Source organism: Electrona antarctica (genome assembly GCF_951216825.1).
Source record: "Electrona antarctica genome assembly, chromosome: 16".
In the NCBI taxonomy this organism is placed as follows: Eukaryota; Metazoa; Chordata; class Actinopteri; order Myctophiformes; family Myctophidae; genus Electrona; species Electrona antarctica.
The window spans coordinates 897,480-915,843 of NC_136797.1; the positions used below are offsets into that span (position 1 = coordinate 897,480).

General features: G+C 42.0%; 1 protein-coding gene across 2 annotated transcripts in view; it reads right to left on the minus strand.

Moving 5' to 3' along the window:
- Positions 1-12,504: 12,504 nt before the first annotated feature.
- lmbrd2b (LMBR1 domain containing 2b) overlaps positions 12,505-18,364 on the minus strand; it is a 57,087-nt gene continuing 51,227 nt past the window's right edge. For both annotated transcript variants that reach the window (XM_079523724.1, XM_079523723.1), the window contains exons 17-18: positions 12,905-13,037; positions 12,505-12,607 (exon numbers count right to left, since the gene is read on the minus strand). The gene's annotated coding sequence lies outside the window, so the exon portion shown is untranslated. The remainder of the gene's footprint in view (positions 12,608-12,904; positions 13,038-18,364) is intronic.

Here is an 18,364-nt window from a genome sequence, read left to right on the forward strand (position 1 = left end):
ATAACAATAACAACAACAACAACAACAACAACAACAACAACATATTCTTTCGTTTTGGGTCTGAGAGGCTAAATGTCATCAAATGGTGGCTTGTAGATCTGCTATTTTCTCTGCACAAAACAGAGCATAACACATGACAACGAACATAAACATAATAACTTTTATTTTGAAAGGCACAGCTGAAGCGCTTGCGTTGCGTTCAGTGCTGTAGCTTGACACTCAATATGATTTTATTTTGAAGAGACAGCGGAAGTTCTCACGTGGTTGATCACGTGTCACGTGACGCACCCTCGAGGCAGGATGCCTCTGTTGGTCGCTGTCGCCCCCTGGTGGACACCAGCAGAAACAACAGGCCTACAGACAGCCTGTTAACTGAACTGGTTTGATTGTAGTATTTATTAACAGTTTGCAGAATTCCAGTACATTTCAAGCACAATCAATACAAAGACTGTTAACTGTGAGTGGACGACACCATAAAGCATTACACTTGTTTACAAGAGGGTCAACCTTGTTCAATTCATCATAGCATTTAGAGACGTACAAATAGACAGAACAGAACAGGAATTAATCATAGTTAGAGGTTGTGTCTGTAGGTCTGTTAAGTTAAGTTAGAGGTTGTTGCTCTGGTTGTTGCCTACAGACTATTATCATTTAATTCCTGAGGGGTTCATAGACCAAAAGTGGGGTCCGGGGACCCCCAGGGGTCCTTGAGGGAGTTCCAGGGGGTCCCCAGCTAAATGATAGTTTGTAACCAAATGGACCCTTATGGGTCTGTAACTCTGAGAGTGTACAAATGAAAAGCATTTGTACACTCTCAGAGTTAAATTAACATTATTATTTTTTGTAATTATTTATTTACCCAGGGAAGTAGCTGAGCACAGGTGCTCATTTTCAGCAACGCCCTGCACATAGAAACACACACACACACACACACACACACACACACACACACACACACACACACACACACACACACACACACACACACACACACACACACACACACACACACACACACACATTAAAACCTGGGAGCTGACCAGTACAACCACAGTCTTATACTGTTGGCCACTAAGCAGCTCCAGGGGGAGCAGTTGGGGGTTCAGTGCCTTGCTCAAGGGCACTTCAGCGGTGGTGGGTGAGTGATGACAATCACTTCCCCACCCAGATTTTTTCCTGCCCGTCCGGGGAATCGAACCGGCAACCTTTCGGCAACAAGGGCGCTCCTCTAACCCTTAGGCCACCGCTGCCCAAAACATTGATTTTACAATATAAATTGGGGGTCCCAGAGATAGAAATGCCATTAAATGGGGGGTCCATAGACTAAATGCATGTCAAACTGGGGGTCCTTGAAATTAAAATGGTTGAATCACTGCTAGAGCCGTAAAAACCTTCTCTTATGGGGGTCCCTGGCATATCTCTTCTAATGGGGGTCCCTGGCATATCTCTTCTAATGGGGGTCCCTGGCATGTCTCTTCTAATGGGGGTCCCTGGCATGTCTCTTCTAATGGGGGTCCCTGGCATCTCTCTTCTAATGGGGGTCCCTGGCATGTCTCTTCTAATGGGGGTCCCTGGCATGTCTCTTATAATGGGGGTCCCTGGCATCTCTCTTCTAATGGGGGTCCCTGGCATGTCTCTTCTAATGGGGGTCCCTGGCATATCTCTTCTAATGGGGGTCCCTGGCATATCTCTTCTAATGGGGGTCCCTGGCATCTCTCTTCTAATGGGGGTCCCTGGCATCTCTCTTCTAATGGGGGTCACTGGCATGTCTCTTCTAATGGGGGTCCCTGGCATATCTCTTCTAATGGGGGTCCCTGGCATATCTCTTCTAATGGGGGTCCCTGGCATCTCTCTTCTAATGGGGGTCCCTGGCATCTCTCTTCTAATGGGGTCCCTGGCATATCTCTTCTAATGGGGTCCCTGGCATCTCTCTTCTAATGGGGGTCCCTGGCATCTCTCTTCTAATGGGGGTCCCTGGCATGTCTCTTCTAATGGGGGTCCCTGGCATGTCTCTTCTAATGGGGGTCCCTGGCATGTCTCTTCTAATGGGGGTCCCTGGCATGTCTCTTCTAATGGGGGTCCCTGGCATGTCTCTTCTAATGGGGGTCCCTGGCATGTCTCTTCTAATGGGGGTCCCTGGCATGTCTCTTCTAATGGGGGTCCCTGGCATGTCTCTTCTAATGGGGGTCCCTGGCATGTCTCTTCTAATGGGGGTCCCTGGCATGTCTCTTCTAATGGGGGTCCCTGGCATGTCTCTTCTAATGGGGGTCCCTGGCATGTCTCTTCTAATGGGGGTCCCTGGCATGTCTCTTCTAATGGGGGTCCCTGGCATGTCTCTTCTAATGGGGGTCCCTGGCATATCTCTTCTAATGGGGAAGAAGAGATATGACCCCAGGGGTCCTTGAGGGAGTTCCAGGGGGTCCCCAGCTAAATGATAGTTTGTAACCAAATGGACCCTTATGGGTCTGTAACTCTGAGAGTGTACAAATGAAAAGCATTTGTACACTCTCAGAGTTAAATTAACATTATTATTTTTTGTAATTATTTATTTACCCAGGGAAGTAGCTGAGCACAGGTGCTCATTTTCAGCAACGCCCTGCACATAGAAACACACACACACACACACACACACACACACACACACACACACACACACACACACACACACACACACACACACACACACACACACACACACACACACACACACACATTAAAACCTGGGAGCTGACCAGTACAACCACAGTCTTATACTGTTGGCCACTAAGCAGCTCCAGGGGGAGCAGTTGGGGGTTCAGTGCCTTGCTCAAGGGCACTTCAGCGGTGGTGGGTGAGTGATGACAATCACTTCCCCACCCAGATTTTTTCCTGCCCGTCCGGGGAATCGAACCGGCAACCTTTCGGCAACAAGGGCGCTCCTCTAACCCTTAGGCCACCGCTGCCCAAAACATTGATTTTACAATATAAATTGGGGGTCCCAGAGATAGAAATGCCATTAAATGGGGGGTCCATAGACTAAATGCATGTCAAACTGGGGGTCCTTGAAATTAAAATGGTTGAATCACTGCTAGAGCCGTAAAAACCTTCTCTTATGGGGGTCCCTGGCATATCTCTTCTAATGGGGGTCCCTGGCATATCTCTTCTAATGGGGGTCCCTGGCATGTCTCTTCTAATGGGGGTCCCTGGCATGTCTCTTCTAATGGGGGTCCCTGGCATCTCTCTTCTAATGGGGGTCCCTGGCATGTCTCTTCTAATGGGGGTCCCTGGCATGTCTCTTATAATGGGGGTCCCTGGCATCTCTCTTCTAATGGGGGTCCCTGGCATGTCTCTTCTAATGGGGGTCCCTGGCATATCTCTTCTAATGGGGGTCCCTGGCATATCTCTTCTAATGGGGGTCCCTGGCATCTCTCTTCTAATGGGGGTCCCTGGCATCTCTCTTCTAATGGGGGTCACTGGCATGTCTCTTCTAATGGGGGTCCCTGGCATATCTCTTCTAATGGGGGTCCCTGGCATATCTCTTCTAATGGGGGTCCCTGGCATCTCTCTTCTAATGGGGGTCCCTGGCATCTCTCTTCTAATGGGGTCCCTGGCATATCTCTTCTAATGGGGTCCCTGGCATCTCTCTTCTAATGGGGGTCCCTGGCATCTCTCTTCTAATGGGGGTCCCTGGCATGTCTCTTCTAATGGGGGTCCCTGGCATGTCTCTTCTAATGGGGGTCCCTGGCATGTCTCTTCTAATGGGGGTCCCTGGCATGTCTCTTCTAATGGGGGTCCCTGGCATGTCTCTTCTAATGGGGGTCCCTGGCATGTCTCTTCTAATGGGGGTCCCTGGCATGTCTCTTCTAATGGGGGTCCCTGGCATGTCTCTTCTAATGGGGGTCCCTGGCATGTCTCTTCTAATGGGGGTCCCTGGCATGTCTCTTCTAATGGGGGTCCCTGGCATGTCTCTTCTAATGGGGGTCCCTGGCATGTCTCTTCTAATGGGGGTCCCTGGCATGTCTCTTCTAATGGGGGTCCCTGGCATGTCTCTTCTAATGGGGGTCCCTGGCATATCTCTTCTAATGGGGGTCCCTGGCATGTCTCTTCTAATGGGGGTCCCTGGCATGTCTCTTCTAATGGGGGTCCCTGGCATGTCTCTTCTAATGGGGGTCCCTGGCATATCTCTTCTAATGGGGGTCCCTGGCATGTCTCTTCTAATGGGGGTCCCTGGCATGTCTCTTCTAATGGGGGTCCCTGGCATGTCTCTTCTAATGGGGGTCCCTGGCATGTCTCTTCTAATGGGGGTCCCTGGCATGTCTCTTCTAATGGGGGTCCCTGGCATGTCTCTTCTAATGGGGGTCCTTGACATGAAAACGTTTGGGAACCCTTGATCTATAGAACCTCAGCCTCAGTGCAGTTGATCTGTTTACAGATCTTTAAACTAAGAGGCCGATATGAATATAATATAATATAATATAATATAACACAAGTAGCATTTTATGTATTTCATTCAAAACTCTTCTTCATTCTGGCTCCAAAACTATGGAATGAACTTCCCATTGCAGTCAGAACTACAGACTCACTCCCAATCTAAACTATGGAATGAACTTCCCATTGCAGTCAGAACTACAGACTCACTCCCAATCTAAACTATGGAATGAACTTCCCATTGCAGTCAGAACTACAGACTCACTCCCAATCCGAACTATGGAATGAACTTCCCATTACAGTCAGAACTACAGACTCACTCCCAATCCAAACTATGGAATGAACTTCCCATTGCAGTCAGAACTACAGACTCAGTCCCAATCTAAACTATGGAATGAACTTCCCATTACAGTCAGAACTACAGACTCATCCCAATCTAAACTATGGAATGAACTTCCCATTCCAGTCAGAACTACAGACTCACTCCCAATCTGAACTATGGAATTAACTTCCCATTACAGTCAGAACTACAGACTCACTCCCAATCTGAACTATGGAATGAACATCCCATTACAGTCAGAACTACAGACTCATCCCAATCTAACCTATGGAATGAACTTCCCATTGCAGTCAGAACTACAGACTCACTCCCAATCTGAACCATGGATGTATCACCATGTGTTGTATTATCTTGCTTACTGTAAATAACTCTGGATTAACAGCGTCTGATAAATGCCTGAATTGGAAATAAGAATAGAAATTAATCCTTGGGTATTTTCTTATTAAAGTATCCTTGATGTTCATTAATTTTAACAGCACACTGTACAGTACACTGTACAGTACACTGTCATATTAAACTCAGAGACAGAATGAGGTGAACACTATTTCACGTCACGATTGTCGTGGACAAAACTATGGCGAAGCAAGCAGTTTTAAGCATAGGAAAATATGCTTAGAAATCTTAAAGTGACACTTTTGTTGATCACTTGCCTCAGCATCCATAGTTGAAGGGGGAACATTAGCCAAATATAGCAGATCTACAAGCTCACAACGCCTCGACACGGCAGCAGCGCTCTTGTAGTTCTGTCTTCTGTTGTTTTTTTAATTTTCGTTTTTTCATGTCATGTGAAAGCAGGGAATCATACTGTAGCTTGTTGTTTGTTCAGTTTGACCCACCAGTTTTGGAGATATGGCTTATAGAGTAATGTCTTATAGAGTAATGTCTTATAGAGTAATGTCTTATAGAGTAATGTCTTGCAGAGAAACAGCGAGTTGAGAAAACAGGTTTGAAAGTTTCACTTCTGTGGTCTCTAACATTACACCTAGCTACATGTTTAAGCATTTATTTCATATTTACATGTCTTCTGTGGACTCTAACATTACACCTAGCTACATGTTTAAGCATTTATTTCATATTTACATGTCTTCTGTGGACTCTAACATTACACCTAGCTACATGTTTAAGCATTTATTTCATATTTACATGTCTTCTGTGGACTCTAACATTACACCTAGCTACATGTTTAAGCGTTTATTTCATATTTACATGTCTTCTGTGGACTCTAACATTACACCTAGCTACATGTTTAAGCGTTTATTTCATATTTACATGTCTTCTGTGGACTCTAACATTACACCTAGCTACATGTTTAAGCATTTATTTCATATTTACATGTCTTCTGTGGACTCTAACATTACACCTAGCTACATGTTTAAGCATTTATTTCATGTTTACATGTCTTCTGTGGTCTCTAACATTACACCTAGCTACATGTTTAAGCATTTATTTCATATTTACATGTCTTCTGTGGACTCTAACATTACACCTAGCTACATGTTTAAGCATTTATTTCATATTTACATGTCTTCTGTGGACTCTAACATTACACCTAGCTACATGTTTAAGCGTTTATTTCATATTTACATGTCTTCTGTGGACTCTAACATTACACCTAGCTACATGTTTAAGCGTTTATTTCATGTTTACATGTCTTCTGTGGACTCTAACATTACACCTAGCTACATGTTTAAGCGTTTATTTCATATTTACATGTCTTCTGTGGACTCTAACATTACACCTAGCTACATGTTTAAGCATTTATTTAATATTTACATGTCTTCTGTGGACTCTAACATTACACCTAGCTACATGTTTAAGCGTTTATTTCATATTTACATGTCTTCTGTGGACTCTAACATTACACCTAGCTACATGTTTAAGCATTTATTTAATATTTGCATGTCTTCTGTGGTCTCTAACATTACACCTAGCTACATGTTTAAGCGTTTATTTCATGTTTACATGTCTTCTGTGGTCTCTAACATTACACCTAGCTACATGTTTAAGCGTTTATTTCATGTTTACATGTCTTCTGTGGACTCTAACATTACACCTAGCTACATGTTTAAGCGTTTATTTCATATTTACATGTCTTCTGTGGACTCTAACATTACACCTAGCTACATGTTTAAGCATTTATTTAATATTTGCATGTCTTCTGTGGTCTCTAACATTACACCTAGCTACATGTTTAAGCATTTATTTCATATTTACATGTCTTCTGTGGACTCTAACATTACACCTAGCTACATGTTTAAGCATTTATTTCATATTTACATGTCTTCTGTGGACTCTAACATTACACCTAGCTACATGTTTAAGCGTTTATTTCATATTTACATGTCTTCTGTGGACTCTAACATTACACCTAGCTACATGTTTAAGCGTTTATTTCATGTTTACATGTCTTCTGTGGACTCTAACATTACACCTAGCTACATGTTTAAGCGTTTATTTCATATTTACATGTCTTCTGTGGACTCTAACATTACACCTAGCTACATGTTTAAGCATTTATTTAATATTTGCATGTCTTCTGTGGTCTCTAACATTACACCTAGCTACATGTTTAAGCATTTATTTAATATTTACATGTCTTCTGTGGACTCTAACATTACACCTAGCTACATGTTTAAGCATTTATTTCATATTTACATGTCTTCTGTGGACTCCAACATTACACCTAGCTACATGTTTAAGCATTTCTTTCATATTTACATGTCTTCTGTGGTCTCTAACATTACACCTAGCTACATGTTTAAGCATTTATTTCATATTTACATGTCTTCTGTGGTCTCTAACATTACACCTAGCTACATGTTTAAGCATTTATTTCATATTTACATGTCTTCTGTGGTCTCTAACATTACACCTAGCTACATGTTTAAGCATTTATTTCATATTTACATGTCTTCTGTGGACTCTAACATTACACCTAGCTACATGTTTAAGCATTTACATGTCAATTTCAGCTCTGACACTTATTCCAGACATGCTCTAGTATGTGAAGAGTCTGCCTGTGATATTAACTCATTTTGCATAACAAAATAAATACATTCCGTTTTTCTCCTCAGGTGAAAAGCTGGAGGATATATATATATATATATATATATATATATATATATATATATATATATATATATATATATTTGCACGATGGCAGCCCCTCAGTCACAAATTATGTTTTTATGAAAGCGTTATAATACAAAAAATCCATTAAATGCAAACATCCTTTGAAAGGTCTCTTCTCTCATTTTATTGATCTCGTAGAACCAAGTATTTACAACACGTTATTACATGTATAGTAAATATAATATTTACAACATTATGTCAAGGTGGAGAAGCAAATGTCTTGTCGTTTTCAAATTAAATAAAGATATGGACAAAAAAAAAGAAAAAAAAAAGAAAACTGGCACCAAATCTTAATTTAAAACGTCCTGTCTGCCTTGCATGCTGACCACTGGCGTGTCTATATATGGTCATTCTGGTCAGCTGACCATGGCGTGTCTATATATGGTCATTCTGGTCAGCTGACCACCTGGTGACCAAACGACCAACGCACACACCGATCCAAAGTGATCGGTTGCTTCAACTTACCAAAACGGCCATTTTGCTTCAGAATAAAAGTCAATCATATAAATACTCAATACGTTATAATTGCCCTCTAGAACTCAAAATAGGAATTAAAAACACATTAAATATCTATTTTATTTTCAGTACAGTTCCTATTTCACTGAATAGAGTGGGTGCAGTACGTTAGTTAGACTAGTCATTGGTCCGACAAACGACAACCACCTCAAACCATAACCTAACCATAACCCACCTCAAACCCTAACCTAACCATAACCCAACCCACCTCAAACCCTAACCTAACCATAACCCACCTCAAACCCTAACCTAACCATAACCCAACCCACCTCAAACCCTAACCTAACCATAACCCACCTCAAACCCTAACCTAACCATAACCCACCTCAAACCCTAACCTAACCATAACCCACCTCAAACCCTAACCTAACCATAACCCACCTCAAACCCTAACCTAACCATAACCCTAACCTAACCCTAACCCTAACCTAACCATAACCCACCTCAAACCCTAACCTAACCATAACCCACCTCAAACCCTAACCTAACCATAACCCTAACCTAACCCTAACCCTAACCTAACCATAACCCACCTCAAACCCTAACCTAACCATAACCCTAACCTAACCATAACCTAACCATAACCCACCTCAAACCCTAACCCTAACCTAACCATAACCCACCTCAAACCCTAACCTAACCATAACCCTAACCTAACCCTAACCCTAACCTAACCATAACCCACCTCAAACCCTAACCTAACCATAACCCTAACCTAACCATAACCTAACCATAACCCACCTCAAACCCTAACCTAACCCTAACCCTAACCTAACCATAACCCACCTCAAACCCTAACCTAACCATAACCCTAACCTAACCATAACCTAACCATAACCCAACCCACCTCAAACCCTAACCTAACCATAACCCTAACCTAACCATAACCTAACCATAACCCACCTCAAACCCTAACCTAACCCTAACCCTAACCTAACCATAACCGCAAGCACTGGAGCAGGCGCTAGTCCGAGATGCGTCCGCATGTCGAACTAATGCTCCGTCTGATTTACGTGCGGTCCCCAATAGAGCAGGGGTTCTCAACCTGGGGGCCGCGACTCAAGCCCCATGAAGTGCAGCGGGAATTCGATCCCCCTAAAGATGAACTATTTCTAAAATAAATAAAATGTTTAAGGAGTTTTTAATGTTAAGTTTTAGTTGTAGAGGTCAATGATGAACGCATTAAAGACATACTTGGCTTGTTGTAACAGTTACACCATCGATCCGACAGCAGTGAATGCGAGTTAGAAAACAAAACAAAAAAACGTGTAAATCAACTTTATACAAATATGACGTTCATAAATGTGACATATCTATACATACAGTGAGGAGTGTGTGTGTGTGTGTGCGTGCACGCGTGCGTGCGTGCGTGGCTGCGTGCGTTATATATTATTTTTTCTACAGAGATTTCAGAGTCACGACACGAGAGTCAATCAACCGATCATACAAAAGAAAACCCTCAAAAAAGATCAGGAAAAATAAAATCATCATAATTTGATTATTTAACACAAAACACTCCGATCGTCACCAACGTATCATTAAAGTATCATTAAAACACTCTGATCGTCACCAACGTATCATTCATATTGTCTTTTCTTTTCTTTAAGTTATTCATATATTATCGTAACGTTTCACTGGGCTGACGAACACTTAAATAAATATATTACAGAAAACACTTCAGTACAAGAAAGAGAAAAATAACCTTCTCGACAAGGCCTTGTGATCAACACATATACACAGCATGTACATGTATGTAATACACACAGCATGTACATGTATGTAATACACACATACACACAGCATGTACATGTATGTAATACACACATACACACAGCATGTACATGTATGTAATACACACATACACACAGCATGTACATGTATGTAATACACACATACACACAGCATGTACATGTATGTAATACACACGTACACACAGCATGTACATGTATGTAATACACACATACACACAGCATGTACATGTATGTAATACACACATACACACAGCATGTACATGTATGTAATACACACGTACACACAGCATGTACATGAATGTAATACACACATACACACAGCATGTACATGTATGTAATACACACATACACACAGCATGTACATGTATGTAATACACACATACACACAGCATGTACATGTATGTAATACACACAGCATGTACATGTATGTAATACACACATATACACAGCATGTACATGTATGTAATACACACAGCATGTACATGTATGTAATACACACATATACACAGCATGTACATGTATGTAATACACACAGCATGTACATGTATGTAATACACACATACACACAGCATGTACATGTATGTAATACACACATACACACAGCATGTACATGTATGTAATACACACATACACACAGCATGTACATGTATGTAATACACACATACACACAGCATGTACATGTATGTAATACACACGTACACACAGCATGTACATGTATGTAATACACACATACACACAGCATGTACATGTATGTAATACACACGTACACACAGCATGTACATGAATGTAATACACACATACACACAGCATGTACATGTATGTAATACACACATACACACAGCATGTACATGTATGTAATACACACATACACACAGCATGTACATGTATGTAATACACACATATACACAGCATGTACATGTATGTAATACACACATATACACAGCATGTACATGTATGTAATACACACATACACACAGCATGTACATGTATGTAATACACACATACACACAGCATGTACATGTATGTAATACACACATATACACAGCATGTACATGTATGTAATACACACATATACACAGCATGTACATGTATGTAATACACACATACACACAGCATGTACATGAATGTAATACACACATACACACAGCATGTACATGAATGTAATACACACATACACACAGCATGTACATGAATGTAATACACACAGCATGTACATGTATGTAATACACACATACACACAGCATGTACATGAATGTAATACACACATACACACAGCATGTACATGAATGTAATACACACAGCATGTACATGAATGTAATACACACATACACACAGCATGTACATGAATGTAATACACACATACACACAGCATGTACATGCATGTAATACACACAGCATGTACATGTATGTAATACACACATACACACAGCATGTACATGTATGTAATACACACATATACACAGCATGTACATGAATGTAATACACACATACACACAGCATGTACATGAATGTAATACACACAGCATGTACATGTATGTAATACACACATACACACAGCATGTACATGAATGTAATACACACATACACACAGCATGTACATGAATGTAATACACACATACACACAGCATGTACATGTATGTAATACACACATACACACAGCATGTACATGAATGTAATACACACATACACACAGCATGTACATGTATGTAATACACACATACACACAGCATGTACATGAATGTAATACACACATACACACAGCATGTACATGTATGTAATACACACAGCATGTACATGTATGTAATACACACATACACACAGCATGTACATGAATGTAATACACACATACACACAGCATGTACATGTATGTAATACACACATACACACAGCATGTACATGAATGTAATACACACATACACACAGCATGTACATGAATGTAATACACACATACACACAGCATGTACATGTATGTAATACACACATACACACAGCATGTACATGTATGTAATACACACATACACACAGCATGTACATGTATGTAATACACACAGCATGTACATGTATGTAATACACACAGCATGTACATGTATGTAATACACACAGCATGTACATGAATGTAATACACACAGCATGTACATGAATGTAATAAACACATATACACAGCATGTACATGTATGTAATACACACATACACACAGCATGTACATGTATGTAATACACACAGCATGTACATGTATGTAATACACACAGCATGTACATGTATGTAATACACACAGCATGTACATGTATGTAATACACACAGCATGTACATGTATGTAATACACACATACACACAGCATGTACATGTATGTAATACACACATACACACAGCTGTACGTCCTTCAGTGTTTGGTCAGACGTCGTCAAAGATCCTGCTCCGGGAAGCAGAAGTGGACATGGACAGATATCTTCCTGTTGTGTGTCTGGAGGGGAGAAAACGACACGTTAGCATGCTAACATGCTAACATGCTAACAAGCTAACAGGCTAACAGGCTAACAGGCGGCCGAACGTGCCACGCCTGTTCGTCTGACATTGACTTTGTATGTAATCACACCTCTCTAACTCCCCCTAGTGTCCATCTGTCTGAATCACACCTCTAAATATATGACTCTATAATATATATGACTCCCCCTAGTGTCCATCTGTCTGAATCACACCTTTACAATTAGAGTCCATTAGACAGTGTTTAGAGTCTTAAACCGCCTCCAGAAGGTGTTACCTGGTAGAATTAGACTCCGCCTCCACAGCGTCATCGTTCAGGCTGTCAGCGTTGAAGTCGAGCGGCTCGGCGTCCTGAAGCAGCTCCACGCAGTCCTTCTCCGCACGACTTCCTGCTCGACAATATCTGGCCTCTGTTAATACGATAGAAACATCTGGCCTGTTAATACGATAAACATCTGGCCTGTTAATACGATAAACATCTGGCCTCTGTTAATACGATAGAAACATCTGGCCTGTTAATACGATAAACATCTGGCCTCTGTTAATACGATAGAAACATCTGGCCTGTTAATACGATAAACATCTGGCCTGTTAATATGATAAACATCTGGCCTCTGTTAATACGATAAACATCTGGCCTCTGTTAATACGATAGAAACATCTGGCCTCTGTTAAAATGATAAACATCTGGCCTCTGTTAATACGATAGAAACATCTGGCCTCTGTTAATACGATAAACATCTGGCCTGTTATTTGATAAACATCTGGCCTCTGTTTATACGATAGAAACATCTGGCCTGTTAATACGATAGAAACATCTGGCCTGTTAATACGATAAACATCTGGCCTGTTAATATGATAAACATCTGGCCTGTTAATACGATAAACATCTGGCCTCTGTTAATACAATAAACATCTGGCCTCTGTTAATACGATAAACATCTGGCCTGTTAATACGATAAACATCTGGCCTCTGTTAATACGATAAACATCTGGCCTCTGTTAATACGATAAACATCTGGCCTGTTAATACGATAAACATCTGGCCTGTTAATACGATAAACATCTGGCCTGTTAATATGATAAACATCTGGCCTGTTAATACGATAAACATCTGGCCTCTGTTAATACGATAAACATCTGGCCTCTGTTAATACGATAAACATCTGGCCTCTGTTAATACGATAAACATCTGGCCTGTTAATACGATAAACATCTGGCCTGTTAATACGATAAACATCTGGCCTCTGTTAATACGATAAACATCTGGCCTCTGTTAATACGATAAACATCTGGCCTCTGTTAATACGATAAACATCTGACCTGTTAATACGATAAACATCTGGCCTGTTAATACGATAAACATCTGGCCTGTTAATACGATAAACATCTGGCCTGTTAATATGATAAACATCTGGCCTCTGTTATTATGATGAGAATAATTATAAACATCTGGCCTCTGTTAATACGATAAACATCTGGCCTCTGTTAATACGATAAACATCTGGCCTCTGCTAAACAATATGATGAATACTGTGATGAATTAAAGGGATTGTCACATAAACAAAAGTTTTTGTAATTTTTCTTAATTGTTTTTAGGTTTTCCTTTTTGCTCAATTGCACCCAAAAACCCTGAACTTTCAACATTCAGTAGATGTTCTGTGGTCTGGGGTTTAACATTCAGTAGATGTTCTGTGGTCTGGGGGTTTTAACATTCAGTAGATGTTCTGAGGTCTGGGGGTTTAACATTCAGTAGATGTTCTGTGGTCTGGGGTTTCAACATTCAGTAGATGTTCTGTGGTCTGGGGTTTAACATTCAGTAGATGTTCTGTGGTCTGGGGGTTTAACATTCAGTAGATGTTCTGTGGTCTGGGGTTTAACATTCAGTAGATGTTCTGTGGTCTGGGGGTTTCAACATTCAGTAGATGTTCTGTGGTCTGGGGGTTTAACATTCAGTAGATGTTCTGTGGTCTGGGGTTTCAACATTCAGTAGATGTTCTGTGGTCTGGGGGTTTAACATTCAGTAGATGTTCTGTGGTCTGGGGGTTTAACATTCAGTAGATGTTCTGTGGTCTGGGGTTTTAACATTCAGTAGATGTTCTGTGGTCTGGGGGTTTCAACATTCAGTAGATGTTCTGTGGTCTGGGGGTTTAACATTCAGTAGATGTTCTGTGGTCTGGGGGTTTAACATTCAGTAGATGTTCTGTGGTCTGGGGTTTTAACATTCAGTAGATGTTCTGTGGTCTGGGGGTTTAACATTCAGTAGATGTTCTGTGGTCTGGGGTTTTAACATTCAGTAGATGTTCTGAGGTCTGGGGTTTAACATTCAGTAGATGTTCTGTGGTCTGGGGGTTTAACATTCAGTAGATGTTCTGTGGTCTGGGGTTTTAACATTCAGTAGATGTTCTGTGGTCTGGGGGTTTCAACATTCAGTAGATGTTCTGTGGTCTGGGGGTTTAACATTCAGTAGATGTTCTGTGGTCTGGGGTTTCAACATTCAGTAGATGTTCTGTGGTCTGGGGGTTTAACATTCAGTAGATGTTCTGTGGTCTGGGGGTTTAACATTCAGTAGGTGTTCTGTGGTCTGGGGGTTTCAACATTCAGTAGATGTTCTGTGGTCTGGGGGTTTAACATTCAGTAGATGTTCTGTGGTCTGGGGGTTTAACATTCAGTAGATGTTCTGTGGTCTAGGGGTTTTAACATTCAGTAGATGTTCTGTGGTCTGGGGGTTTAACATGCAGTAGATGTTCTGTGGTCTGGGGGTTTTAACATTCAGTAGATGTTATGTGGTCTGGGGGTTTTAACATTCAGTAGATGTTCTGAGGTCTGGGGGGTTTAACATTCAGTAGATGTTCTGTGGTCTGGGGGTTTAACATTCAGTAGATGCTCTGTGGTCTGGAGGTTTTACCATTCAGTAGATGTTCTGTGGTCTGGGGGGTTTAACATTCAGTAGATGTTCTGTGGTCTGGAGGGTTTAACATTCAGTAGATGTTCTGTGGTCTGGGGGTTTTACCATTCAGTAGATGTTCTGTGGTCTGGGGGTTTTAACATTCAGTAGATGTGCTGTGGTCTGCGGGTTTTAACATTCAGTAGATGTTCTGTGGTCTGGGGGGTTTAACATTCAGTTGATGTTCTGTGGTCTGGGGGTTTTAACATTCAGTAGATGTTCTGTGGTCTGGGGGTTTTAACATTCAGTAGATGTTCTGTGGTCTGCGGGTTTTAACATTCAGTAGATGTTCTTTGGTCTGGGGGTTTTAACATTCAGTAGATGTTCTGTGGTCTGGGGGTTTTAACATTCAGTAGATGTTCTGTGGTCTGGGGGTTTAACATTCAGTAGATGTTCTGTGGTCTGGGGGTTTCAACATTCAGTAGATGTTCTGTGGTCTGGGGGTTTTAACATTCAGTAGATGTTCTGTGGTCTGGGGGGTTTAACATTCACTAGATGTTCTGTGGTCTGGGGGTTTAACATTCAGTAGATGTTCTGTGGTCTGGGGGGTTTAACATTCAGTAGACGTTCTGTGGTCTGGGGGTTTCAACATTCAGTAGATGTTCTGTGGTCTGGGGGTTTAACATTCAGTAGATGTTCTGTGGTCTGGGGGTTTTAACATTCAGTAGATGTTCTGTGGTCTGGGGGTTTCAACATTCAGTAGATGTTCTGTGGTCCGGGGGTTTAACATTCAGTAGATGTTCTGTGGTCTGGGGGGTTTAACATTCAGTAGATGTTCTGAGGTCTGGGGGTTTTAACATTCAGTAGATGTTCTGTGGTCTGGGGGTTTAACATTCAGTAGATGTTCTGTGGTCTGGGGGTTTTAACATTCAGTAGATGTTCTTTGGTCTGGGGGTTTTAACATTCAGTAGATGTTCTGTGGTCTGGGGGTTTTAACATTCAGTAGATGTTCTGTGGTCTGGGGGTTTAACATTCAGTAGATGTTCTGTGGTCTGGGGGTTTCAACATTCAGTAGATCTTCTGTGGTCTGGGGGTTTTAACATTCAGTAGATGTTCTGTGGTCTGGGGGGTTTAACATTCACTAGATGTTCTGTGGTCTGGGGGTTTAACATTCAGTAGATGTTCTGTGGTCTGGGGGGTTTAACATTCAGTAGACGTTCTGTGGTCTGGGGGTTTCAACATTCAGTAGATGTTCTGTGGTCTGGGGGTTTAACATTCAGTAGATGTTCTGTTTATCGAACAAATCACACAGGCTGACTAACATAGCCTAGTGTCCAATCCAAAGACCCGGACATCCAGACACATCCAGCGAAGGAGGCAGTCTCCTAGGGTTTTGTATCAACTTACTTCCTACTTCCTATTATTACTATTATTATGTTATAATTATTAGTTGTACTTTATTATTATTATTACTTTATTATTATTATCTCTTATATCTGTTTATAATGTGCTTTCCCACCATCCCTATACTGTCCTCCTCTTGTCGCCCTAGACACTACCTTTCCCGTCACAGAGATCCCTCAAATCTCATCTATCCAGCTCGTTCACCCAGTCACCACATTGTGGTGGAGGGAGGCCTCTGGAACTGCCACGCAGCTACCAAGAAGAAAATGCCGGAATTCATTTCAGGCCACGCCTCCCTCAAGTCTCTGCATTTCCTTGCTCTGACTGAAACCTGGATTACACCAGATAACACTGCTACCCCCGCCGCCCTCTCTGTTTCACACAAGTTCACCCACACCCCTCGCCCAACAGGTGCAGGGGGGGGTACAGGACTACTAATGTCCCCCAAATGGAATTTCCGTGTCTTAAATCTCTCTCACCTTTCTCTGTCCACATGTGAATTTCATGCTATCTCAATATCACAACCAGTCCCCCTAACCCTCATTGTGCTCTATCGCCCCCCAGGAACCCTTGGGAACTTCCTGGAAGAACTAGATTCTCTGATCAGCTCCTTTCCGGAGAATGGCACCCCTCTGATCCTACTGGGTGATTTCAACCTACCTACAGCAGAGAAGTATCTTCCCGTTACATCCCTTCTGGCCTCATTTGACCTCTCCCTATCTCCCTCCCCTCCCACTCACAAGGCTGGTAATGTTTTGGACCTTGTGTTCTCCAGAGCCTGCTCTCCCTCTACACTCTCTGTTACCCCCTTAATCAGGTCTGACCACCACTTCATAACCTTCTCCCTCTCTCTCTCCACCCTCCCGCCCAAACCTACTAACCCTCCGAACACCACCACCCGATGCAATCTCAAGTCCCTAAACCCCTCCTCCCTCTCATCCTCTATTCTCTCCTCTCTACCCTCCCTGGAGTCCTTCCTCTCTCTCTCACCTAACACTGCAACCTCATCCTTCCTCTCCTCTATCTCATCGGCATTCGACCAACACTGCCCGCTCTCATCCAGGCCAGCTCGCTCATGTCCACCGGCTCCCTGGTTATCTGAAACTCTCAGATCTGAACGAACACCTCTAAGGGCAGCCGAAAGAAGGTGGCACAAGACAAAGCTACCTGATGACCTTTCCCACTTTCACTCACTCCTCTCTGCCTTCTCCCTCTCACTAACCACTGCTAAAACCTCTTTCTACCACACCAAAATCCAATCCTGTACTTCTAACCCAAGGAAACTCTTCTCCACTTTCTCCTCCCTCCTTAAGCCCCCTCCCCCCACTCAACCTGCATCCCTCACTGCTGATGTTTTTGTCAACTACTTTGAGAAGAAGGTTGACGATATCAGCAGCTCCTTTCCCCCCCTCCCCCATAAAGTGGCATCTGACTCAACCAACACTA